Consider the following 10917-nt stretch of genomic DNA (forward strand, 5'->3'; position numbering starts at 1 on the left):
CTTTGAAGTAGGTTCTGCAAGGAGGTAACAGACTCATGCTATTTAAGTGACTTAATGTAGAATTGGGGCCAGTTCAGTCATAAGGGACTAAGAGCCAATTTGAATTAATTTAGATATAAAGGAAGATTTATTGGCGCATGGAAGGACAAGTCGAACAAGGAGCCCCCTTTGAAGTGCACCTCAGATACAGCCGGGCATCAGGAGCCGCTGCCGTCAGGGACCCCACACCGTCAGCCCTGACTCTACCCCTTTCTCTTCTCTGCGTGTTGACTTCATTTTTTTCTCCATGCGAACAAGTTTTCTTCAGATGGTCACTGGAAGCTGCCACACGTCGCATCTTCAAGCTTTCCCCCCCAGCAAAGAAGCGGAGCTGACTCTCAAGCTTAAAATTCCAAGGGAGAGGGCACCTGGGTGGCTCGGTCCGACTTCACTCAGGTCATGATCTCACAGCCTGCTTCAGATTCTGTGTCTCCCTCTCTCTCTGCCCCGCCCCCCCCCCAAAAGAAATAAACATTAGGGGCGCCTGGGTGGCTTAGTCGGTTGAGCGTCCGACTTCGGCTCAGGTCATGATCTCGCTGTCCATGAGTTCGAGCCCTGCGTCAGGCTCTGCGCTGACAGCTCGGAGCCTGGAGCCTGGTTCGGATTCTGTGTCTCCCTCTCTCTGTCCCTCCCCCGCTCATGCTCTGTCTGTCTCTCTCTCTCTGTCAAAAATAAACATTAAAAAAAGATAAAATAAAATAAAGAAATAAACATTAAAAAAAAAATCCCAAGGGAGGACTCCCAACAGAACTGAATTCTGCTGTTCCCCCAGATTTCAGCAGGAGAGCCGGTCACCTAAGAACATGGCAACTCCCTGTAGAACGCTATGACTAGTGTGGCACCTGGCTGGTTCAGTCGGCAGAGCGTGTGACTCTTGATCTCAGGGTTGTAACTTTGAGCCCCATGTTGGGTGTAGAGGTCACTTAAAATCTCGGGGCGCCTGGGGGGCTCAGGTAAGCATCTGACTCTTGGTTTCGGCTCAGGTCATGATCTCACAGTTTCATGAGTTCGAGCCCTGCATCGGGCTCTGTGCTGGCAGTGAGGAGCCTTGCCTGGATCCTCTCTCTCTCAAAATACATAAACAAACTTAAAAAAATGAAATAAATTCTTAAAAAAAAAAAAACAAAAGCAGAAAAAACTATGTGACTAGAAAGAATGGGGCTGCAGGAAAGACAATTTTTAAGAAGGGGGGGGGGAGATTGATGCCGAGTGGACCCAACAACAGGTGTCCATTACTGCGACCCAGAGCCAACAAGTGGCATATTAGGGGACACCCTGAATCTAGTATAGCCCTCAGTGGCACATGCTGATGGCTGAGTACTTGCCACACAAAAGGAAGGCCCAGTCTCTGCAAGGCCCAGGGACAGTGCATTCTCGGGTGTGCGGCTGGACCAGCCCCTGAGTCACCAGACGTGGGGTGATGAGCCATCTGAAGCGAGATTTAAAGGAAATCATTTAGGCCCTATGCCTTCTGCCTGAGCTTCCTGGTTCATGTTTGGGGATTGAGGGATAAAGACCTTTGTATAACTGTTATTGGTGGCTTCGCAGATGCCTCTGTGTCCTACTCGATGTGTCTAGTGAGGTAGAGCTGCATGAAAACCAGTGGTCTCCTGACAGCAGGTGGAAAGGCCAGCCCACCCTCCCCAAACTTTCACGGAATCTTCATATGAACTACCTTCTTGATAATAACACTCCTGGCTTTCTGTTGTTTTAAATGTCAGCATGTAAAGGGTGCATGGAATTCAGGGATCATCTAGTTCTATTGTTTTCAAGCTTGCTTTGGCCACGGATCCTCCCCCCACCCCCCCAACCAAGTAGCAACCTTACCCAATCTCCTAATACCTAACATAGATCGAAGCAGAGTGGCTTGGGGTCTTGGCGGGTCACAGGGACCTCTGGACCCTCTGACTCAAGTCTTTTCCTCTGTAGAACACACTTTTGAAAACCACTGATCTAGATTAGCCATTTGATTTCGTAGATGGGGAAATCAAGGCCCAGGGAGTTAAGCGGGTCACCCACAGGAGCACCAATAGTAGCAGAGCTGACTGGAACCCCGGTCTCTGGCTTAGGGGTCGTGCCCTTTCTCGAATCAGGCCGCTTCTAGCTGTTTTGAAGGAGCACTCCAACAAAGTAGTTGTGTTTTTTTTCACAGTAGGTGCACAATACTTTCTTCAGGCGGACGAGCTGAACTAACAGAAAGGCAAGTAAGGGTCATTGGGAGCCTCATCTAATAAATAAGAGCTTCAGAATCAGGAACATCTGTTTGTTGATTTATTCAACAGACAACAATTGCTTGCTGTTCACCATTCTAGGTGCTAGAGATGTATCAGCAAATAAGACAGTTCCTGTCTTCAGAGAGTTCTAGTCTTCCATGCCATTTCCATGGGTGTGGCAAATACTATTAGAGCAATGTTCAGGAAATACACATGATTGTACCTGACCCCGGTCAGAGGCCTAGGAAGGCTTTCTGGGGAAATGGCATCTAAGAAAACAGCAGAAAAAGTAATGGGAGTGAGCCAGGTAGGGGAGTGTTAGGGGAAAAAGGCTGGAGAGTTCTGTAGGAACCAGGTCATAGAGGGCCCTGTAAACCCTTAACCCTGAGATAACAACATCAGATGTGTTTACTGGAGAGGTGAGTCTGGGGCCATTCAGAGAATGAATTGGCTGGAGACAGCCAAGAGGCAGACAGATGGCAAAGTATAGCAGGTAGAATTTATGGGACTTGATGTTTGGTTAAATATTGGTGGTGAGGGAGAGGTTAGGGGTCAGGAATAAGGCCCGCTCGGGTTTCTCACCCAAGCGGTTGATTGATGGTGGTTCCTTTGGCCAAGATGGAGGGCACCGGAGGCAGGGCAGGACTGGGCCTCGGGCAGAGGATGAGTTCACTTTGGGACTTGTTGAGATTGAAGTGTCTTCGGAGAAGCCTAATGGAAAGTAGTAAGGAGCCGGATATTCAGGTTGAGCCCAGTGAGAATTCTGGGCTGGAGATAAAGATCTCTAAGTCATCAGCATTGATGGTATTTGAAGCTGTGGAAGATGAAGTCACTGGGTGTGTAGGGAGAAGAGAAAAGTCTAGAACAGAGTTGTCGGAACATCGACAACCGTGGAAGAGAGCTTGTATCAGAAACGGAGGCATAGTGAGAGAGCAGGGAGAAACCAGGAGGCTGGGATCATGGAGGCCGTGGAAAGAGCTTTGAGAGGGGAGGAGTCAGTAGGGAAGAATGTGTAGAGAAGCCATGTCTGATAAGGAATGAGAAGCATTCGGTGGATTTTAGTGATGAGGATGTCATCGTGTTAATGTTGGTAAGAGAGGGCTCAGCTGATGGTTGGAAAATGGAAGCCATATCTAAGTGGTTTGAGGAGTAAGAGGAGAGCGGCCATAGTGAGGGTGTTCTCCTCAAGTAATGAACGGAAGGAAGGAGACGGGGTGGCTGCTGGAGGAAGTTTAGGGTTGAATGAGGTTCTTTTCCTTTATTGCTGACAGACTTTCCCAGACTTAAATGCTACTTGGAAGGGATTAGCAGTGGCAAGTACTAGAAAATGGTTTCCTCCCTTTGTGAAAGATTTGGAGGTGGGGTGCCTGACTGGCTCAGTTGGTAGAGTGTGAGACTTGATCTCGAGGTCGTGAGTTTGAGCCCCATGTTGGGTCTAGAGGTTACTTGAAAAGATAAGATATGAAAATAAATAAAAAAGAACGAGTTGAAGGAATGTCTGTACCAATACGACAGAGCAGCCTTCTTGATGCTTTCCATAGCTGGAGGTAGGGTGACCCACTCGGCCAGTTTGTTTGGGACTTTTGTGGTGTTACCACCGAAAGCCCATGTCCTGGGAAACCCCTCACTCTGGGCAAACCAGGATGCTCCATAAGGACAAATAAGAAATATTCTGCAGTTGCAGAGAGTGTGATCTATCATTTCTCTGAAGATTTAGAGGAGCTACCTACCTTAGAAAAAGACCTACTCAAGGAACAGAAGAAAACGTAGGCATACCTGATGGATATTTCAGTAAGCTTCAAAGAGAGAGTACATCATTAACTTCGAAACAGCCAACCTGCAAATGGAGTAATCTGAGATAAGGAAGGATGAGGGAGAGATTGAAAGTGTGGCTCCAGGCGCCTGGATGGCTCAGTGGGTTAAGCGTCTGACTTGTGATTTTAGCCCAGGTCCTGATCTCAAGGTCATAGGAACGAGTCCCGCATTGAGCTCTGTGCTGACAGCAAGGAGCCTATTGGGATTCTCTCTCTCCCTGCCCCTCCACAGTATGTGCTTTCTCTCTTTCCCCTCTCCCTCTCTCTCTCTCTCTCAAAATAAATAAATAGACATAAAAAAAAGTGTGTCTCTTGAACTAAAAACTGAATGTCAGGATGAACACCGTGGGTTTACTAAATACAGAAAACAGACTTCAGATGATCTCCCAGAGCACAGGGGAAATTGAGAAAGGTATGAAAATAGAAGAGGAGATACAGAGGGGGGAGCAATGAGAGATGAGTTTTAAGAATTCAAACTAACGATTAATAATGAGAAAAAAAAAAAATGAAAACGCGTCGGGTGCTTATTCTGTGGCAAGCATTCTGTAAGCCCTTTACACGTGTGAGCTCAGCTACTCCTCAATACCGTGGGTGCTGTGATCCTCCCCATTTGCACACAGGGACACTGGTGCACAAGTAAGTTCAACCACTTCTGCAAGTTTATGCAGGTAGGAGGTGAGGGAGCTGGTGAACCCAGGTGGTCCGGCTTCAAGGCCTTTGCTCTGAAATGCTGAGCCGCAGGCCTCTGAGGCAGAACGTTGAAACCAAATGATTCACTTTTTTTTGGGCATCTCTTGAGTGCCAGGGCCAGTTCTGCTGCTGGGAAAATATCAAAGAGCAAGACAGAGTAGATCCCTGCTCACGCAGAGCTTACGTTCTACTGCAGAGAGAAGAAAATGTGCCAGTAAGCAAACAACTAAGAGAGTTTCAACAAGTGGGAAGTCCTACAAAGCAAAAACGGAAAAGAAGGTAGGGAGTCACTAGTTATGTGTGTGTTGATGTAGGCGTTGCTACTCTAGGTGGGATGATTGGGGAAGACTCTCTGAAGAGATGACATCACCTGAGTCTAGAATGTTGTGGAGTTAGCTGTGGAAAAATATGGGACAGAGGGAACAACAAGTGCAAAGGTCCTGAGGTGGGAGTGAATTTGGCATATTGGAAGACTAGCAAGAAGGCCAATGTAGCTATAGCAGAGTGAACGAGGGAGACATGTGTAAAAGATAGAGAATTAGCCAGGGGTTAGGTCAGGTAAGGCCTGGTAGGCCAGAATAAGGAATTGGGAGTTTAAAAAAATATATATATTTTTTAATGTTTATTTATTTTTGAGAGACACAGAAGCAGAGTGTGAACAGGGGAGGGGCAGAGAGAGGAGACCCAGAATCTGACAGGCTCCAGGCTCCAAGCTGTCAGCCCAGAGCCTGACTCGGGGCTCGAACTCACAAGCCCTGAGATCATGACCTGAGCCAAAGTCTGATGCTCAAGCGACTGAGCCACCCGGGCGCCCCAAGGAATTGGGATTTTATTCTAATTGCAACTGGAAGGAATTGAAGAGGGTTTTGTTGTGGTGGTGGTGGTGGTGTTTTAGGCTTTGTGTTTTGTGTGTGTGTGTGTGTGTGTGTGTGTGTGTGTGTGTGCCTGTTTTTAGCACGGTAAGAATATAGTGGGATCTACATGCTAAAAGAAAAGTACGGCTGCTATGCAGAGAATAGACTGTAAGGTGATAAGGATGTGGAATGAGGAAGCAGGAAAAAGTTTAAACGGATGTTCTGGCTGGAAGCAAGGCCCGGAGCTCAGAAGTTTGGGGTAGGTTAATGGTTAATGCGAGCTGTCTCTCTACATAGGGGCATCCCTTCCCCAGTTTATCTAATCACATTCGCTAATCTACATGGAGATGAAGGATCCTCTTGTGGGAAAAAAAAAAGATCAGAGACTCCAATACCCTTCGTGGTAAGAAAGAGCCCAGTGGGGGGACCCAAGGCTGGGCCAATCAGACTCCTCCCGAGAATTGCAAACAGCAACTCAAGTCTTTGCTGGGTACCCTTGAACACGAAAATGTAATGTTTGGGCACGTCCACAAAATAAATATTTGTCGTATGATTGGGTGCATGACCAGGAAGATGTGCACGAGAAGCAGAAAAGGTGCAGGTGCAGGAGGGAAACCCAGCCGGAGAAAGAGAAAGAATGTTCCTGCCGACTTGCGGGTTCCTGGCTTGGTTCCTGGTTTGCTGATCCTCCCGAGGCCTAAGGTGCCTGCTGGGGTTCCTGGGGATCTCCGTCGCCTTCATAACGCAGGGGTTTTATTTTTGCTTGCGTGGATTTCTTTTATGTGCAACTCAAGGACCCTCCGTTCCAGGGTGAGCGCGATGATAAAACTCCTGCCCGTCTTTTACTCTATTTGTGGCTTGGGGCGCCCTCGCGTCTCACTGCTTCACCTGCTCAGGGCTTTTTTTTTTTTTTTTTTTTTTGCCTGCTTCTGTTTTTTCTAGTGTTTTGGGCCTATAACGTTATCTTAAGGTAACTGAATTTGCTTTTATTTTATTCACTGGGAAGATCCAACATTTTCCTGAGATAACTTCATACATTGCTTACAATATATGCTTCTGACTGGACTCTGGTTTTCCACTTAACTCAGTTATTCAGATACTAAACATGTATCTGGTTGTTTGTTTTGGCATACACATTTTCCCACGTTCTTTCTTTCCTTTTGTATGGCCTGTAGAGGATAAAATCCACACTAACCCATTCATCAAGCATCCTCTGAGTTGCCGCTCTGGGGGCATATAAGGTAAGTACGTCAGGGATCCCCCTGCCCTTCTCCAGTCCATTCTCTGGAAGTTGGTGCCCCTGGCCCTCCTCTCTCAGGCCACAAGCCCTCCCTGAATGATCTCACCTGCTCAGAGGCCTTAGCTCACGCCTGTTCTGCAGGATGAACAGGCTTTTTTTTTTTTTTTTTTTTTTTTAAACGGATATGTGATTTCTACCCCGTGTACTTTGTGCTCAGGGTTTGAATGTTTAGTTTGACCCATGGGAAACTCCACTGAGATATTTCTGTCACTGTCAGAAACACATTGGTGCTGTCCACAGGTGTACCTCGAGCGAAACTGGCTGAGACACTACACTGCATCTTCAAATGGACAGTGGGACGGAGGGGGTCCCATCAGGAGCCAACAGAACTCACCCAGAAGCAACTCAGGGCACGTCAGGCACTCCCTGGAAGAGTCGATTTGGCTTCTCCCATCTGGAGTAAGTCTGCCACCCAGTCCAAATTGGGGTGGGAGGAGGATGCGAGGACAGGAGCAGGAAGGACTTTCATCCCCCCCTCCCCCCTCCCCCACAGACGATGAGCTGGGAAAATAAGCCCACGTCTCAGACCAGAGTGTGTGCCCACAGATGGCTCTCTGCTCTGTCCGAGGCTCTGGGCCTTCCCCCTGCACATCGCACCAGGGTGTCCCACGGGCACTTTAAAACTCAGCACGTGCGAGGCTGAACTAGCCTTCTTCCTTCTTCCGCCACTCCCCAAACTGCCCTTTCCTCTTTGTTCTCGGTGCTGATTGTAACGGTCTCGCCACCAGCCCCATTCCCCAAGCCAAGATCCTGGCCAACATCCTCCACCCTTTCTGTGACCCTTCCCTTTCCTTCTTTTCAAACTGTAGAGCGAGGCAAAAGGGCCCACAGCCACCAGGCTGAATGCAAAGAGTCTCATTAAGTGACCCGACTAGAAATAGCCATAGGCCCTAACTAACCAGTTATAACCAGGCACAGTTCCTAAGATTACTGGAAAAAGAGAAAATCCCATAGTGCTTCACTCGGCCCTATAACTGTGGCCTTTCAACACCACCTCATTGTAGACGGTCTCTCCTTTGCTGTCCTGCCCGCTGCTTCCTTGTGGTGTATTCACTAAACTTTTATCTCTTTTGTTCTGCCTTGGGTGAATTCTTTTTTTTTTTTTTAATGTTTATTTATTTTCAAGAGAGAGAGAAAGCACAAGCAGAGGAGGGGCAGAGAGAGAGGGAGACACAGAATCCGAAGCAAGCTGTGGGCTCGGAGCTGTCGGCACAGAGCCCTATGCCGGGCTCGAACTCACGAGCCCTGAGATCATGACCTGAGCTGAAGTCAGACGCTTAACTGACTGCGCTACCCAAGGCCCCCTTGCCTTGGGTGAATTCTTTTTTTTTTTTTTAATTTTTTTTTCAACTTTTTTTTATTTATTTTTGGGACAGAGAGAGTCAGAGCATGAACGGGGGAGGGGCAGAGAGAGAGGGAGACACAAAATCTGAAACAGGCTCCAGGGTCCGAGCCATCAGCCCAGAGCCTGACGCGGGGCTCGAACTCACGGACCGCGAGATCGTGACCTGGCTGAAGTCGGACGCTTAACCGACTGTGCCACCCAGGCGCACCAACCTTGGGTGAATTCTTAAAGCATGTAGGCCCTGGCCTCCACCCGATCAGGGCGCCCCACATTTGGTGGCCTCCCCATCCGATTGGGACACCCCATAGTAATCACCTGGTCACCAGGTTTTATCATCTGTATTTATTTCCTACTGCTGATATAATAAATAACTACACATTTAGTGGCTTAAAACAACACACATTTATCATCTGACAATTGTGGAGGTCGGAAGTTTGAAATGAGTTTTTTTCTTTAAAGTTTATTTATTTATTTTGAGAGGGAGGGGGAAAGAGGGAGGGAAAGAGAAAATCCCAAGCAGGCTCTGTGCCGTCAGGGCAGAACCCAACGTGGGGCTCAAACTCAAAACCCTGAGATCATGACCTGAGCCGAAACCAAGAGTCAAACGCTTAATGTAGACTGAACCACCCGGGCACCCTGAGTTTTGTGAGGCTAAAATCAAGATGTCAGCAGGGCTGGTTCCTTCTGGAAGTTCTAAGGGAAAATCTGTCCCGTCTCAGCCTCCAGAGGCCGATCCCATTCCTCGGTGCATAGCTGCACCATTTCGGTCAACGCTTTCCTCTCACCTTGCTTTCCTCCTGTGACCTTGATCTACCCTCCTCTAAAAAGGACCCTTGTGATCTACATAGGGCCCGCCCAGATAACCCAAGATCGTCCAAATAAGGTGACATTCACAGACTCCAGTCGTTAGCGTGTGGATGTCTTACACACTATCCTAAGCACCCAACATTCCTGGGACCCAACTGTTCTAATTGCCACTCTTCAGATCACTTTGTCTCTCAGCCAAGGGGGCTGTTAAAATGACCTCTGAGTTGATTTGCTCTTGGTGCATGACCCAGATTGGGGGCAGTGGGTTCTCTGCCTCTGGTCCTGCCCCCTTCCAATCCATTATGCTTCTAACTGCATCTTCTTTGTCCCTTCCTGGTTAAAAGTTTCTACAGACTCCCCTGTTACTCTCAGGATAAAGTCTCAGCTCCTGAGATGGATACAAGGTCTTCTGTGGTCTTTCTTCTGCCCACGCTTTCAGCCAAATCTCCCACGAGCCATGACAAAGCAACTGTGAATTTCTCAAGACAGAACGATGTGAGTTATAGACCTTCTGAAGTCATACTTCTCAGCCTTGAATCCTAGCCCTACCCGTTGCCAAATATGGATTCTTGGGCCAGTAACTTAACTGTTCCGTGCCTCAGTTTTATCTTTTTTGAAACTTTGGCCCTCAAAGGGGCACCTGGGGGACTCAGTCAGTTAAGCGTCCGACTTCAGCTCAGGTCATGATCTCATGGTTCGTGAGTTGGAGCCCCGCATCAGGCTGTCTACTGTCAGCACAGAGTCCGGATCCTCTGTCCCCTTCTCTCCGCCCCTCCCCCTCCCTTCTCTCTCAAAAATAAAACATTAAATAAAAACATTAAAAAAAAAACCAAAAAAACTTTGGCCCTCAAAGATTGTTGTGATGATCGCATTGATTAAATTAATTAAAGTACTTAAAGTACTTACTAGAGAGCACCTGACTGGTTCAGTCAGTAGAGCATGCGACTCTTGATCTTGGGGTCATGAGTTCGAGCCCCATGTTTGGTGTAGAGATTGGTTAAAGACAAAATGTTTAAAAATAGATAAATAAAGTACTTATTAGAACAGTGCTTGGCACAAAGCGAGTCCTCCACCATTCTACGTTCTCAGTCCTATCGATGCTGTGTGGTACACTCTCCCCACAACAGTTTCCCTGGAACTTCTTCCCCATCTCTTCAAGGTTCACCTCTGTATCACCTCCTGTGAACAGGCCTCCCTGCTGTCTCCCCCCACCTCATGCTGGGATTCTGGGAACTCTGTGACCTGAACAAGAGGCCCTATCACATATTTACAATCATTTCATGATGTGTGTAGGAGGAAACATCCTGAAATACTAATATTTATGTTTTTCTTTTCCACACTCCCTTGTATGTGACCCTCCCCCTAGTCAGGCAGAGGCATTCACATCGCCTTAAGTATTAGTCCTTATAGGGGCGCCTGGTGGCTCAGTCAGTTAAGCAGCTGACTCGATTTCAGCTCAGGTCATGATCTCATGGTGCGTGAGTTCGAGCCCCACATCAGGCTCTGCGCTGACAGTGCAGAGCCTGCTTGGGGTTCTTTGTCTCCCTCTCTCTCTGCTTCCCTCCCTTTCAAAAGTAAATAAATAAACATTAAAAAAAAAAAAAGGATTAGTCCTCATAACACGAATGCAAGGAGAAAGGAAAAGACTATGTTTCATTTTTCAACTTCCAAAGTAGGCTTCAATGTGGATACCCACACGAGTAGTTTTTTTATGTATTTTTAAAAAATATTTATTTATTTATTTTTGAGAGAGAGAGAGAATGAGTGGAGGAGGGGCAGAGAGAGAGAGAGGGAGACAAGATCCCAAGCAGGCTCCTTGCTCTCAATGAAGAGCCCAGTGAGGGGCTCAAACTCA

The 10917-nt window shown here is 47.5% G+C and overlaps 1 long non-coding RNA gene across 1 annotated transcript; it reads left to right on the plus strand.

Moving 5' to 3' along the window:
* Positions 1-6679: 6679 nt before the first annotated feature.
* On the plus strand, positions 6680-10616 carry LOC128772958 (uncharacterized). Its single transcript, XR_008417093.1, has 3 exons — positions 6680-6851; positions 7151-7309; positions 9407-10616. It is a non-coding gene; the product is annotated as an uncharacterized LOC128772958 (long non-coding RNA).
* Positions 10617-10917: the final 301 nt, after the last annotated feature.

This window comes from Panthera pardus, unplaced genomic scaffold, assembly GCF_024362965.1.
Source record: "Panthera pardus isolate Hobbes unplaced genomic scaffold, ASM2436296v1 HiC_scaffold_11, whole genome shotgun sequence".
Lineage (NCBI taxonomy): Eukaryota > Metazoa > Chordata > Mammalia > Carnivora > Felidae > Panthera > Panthera pardus.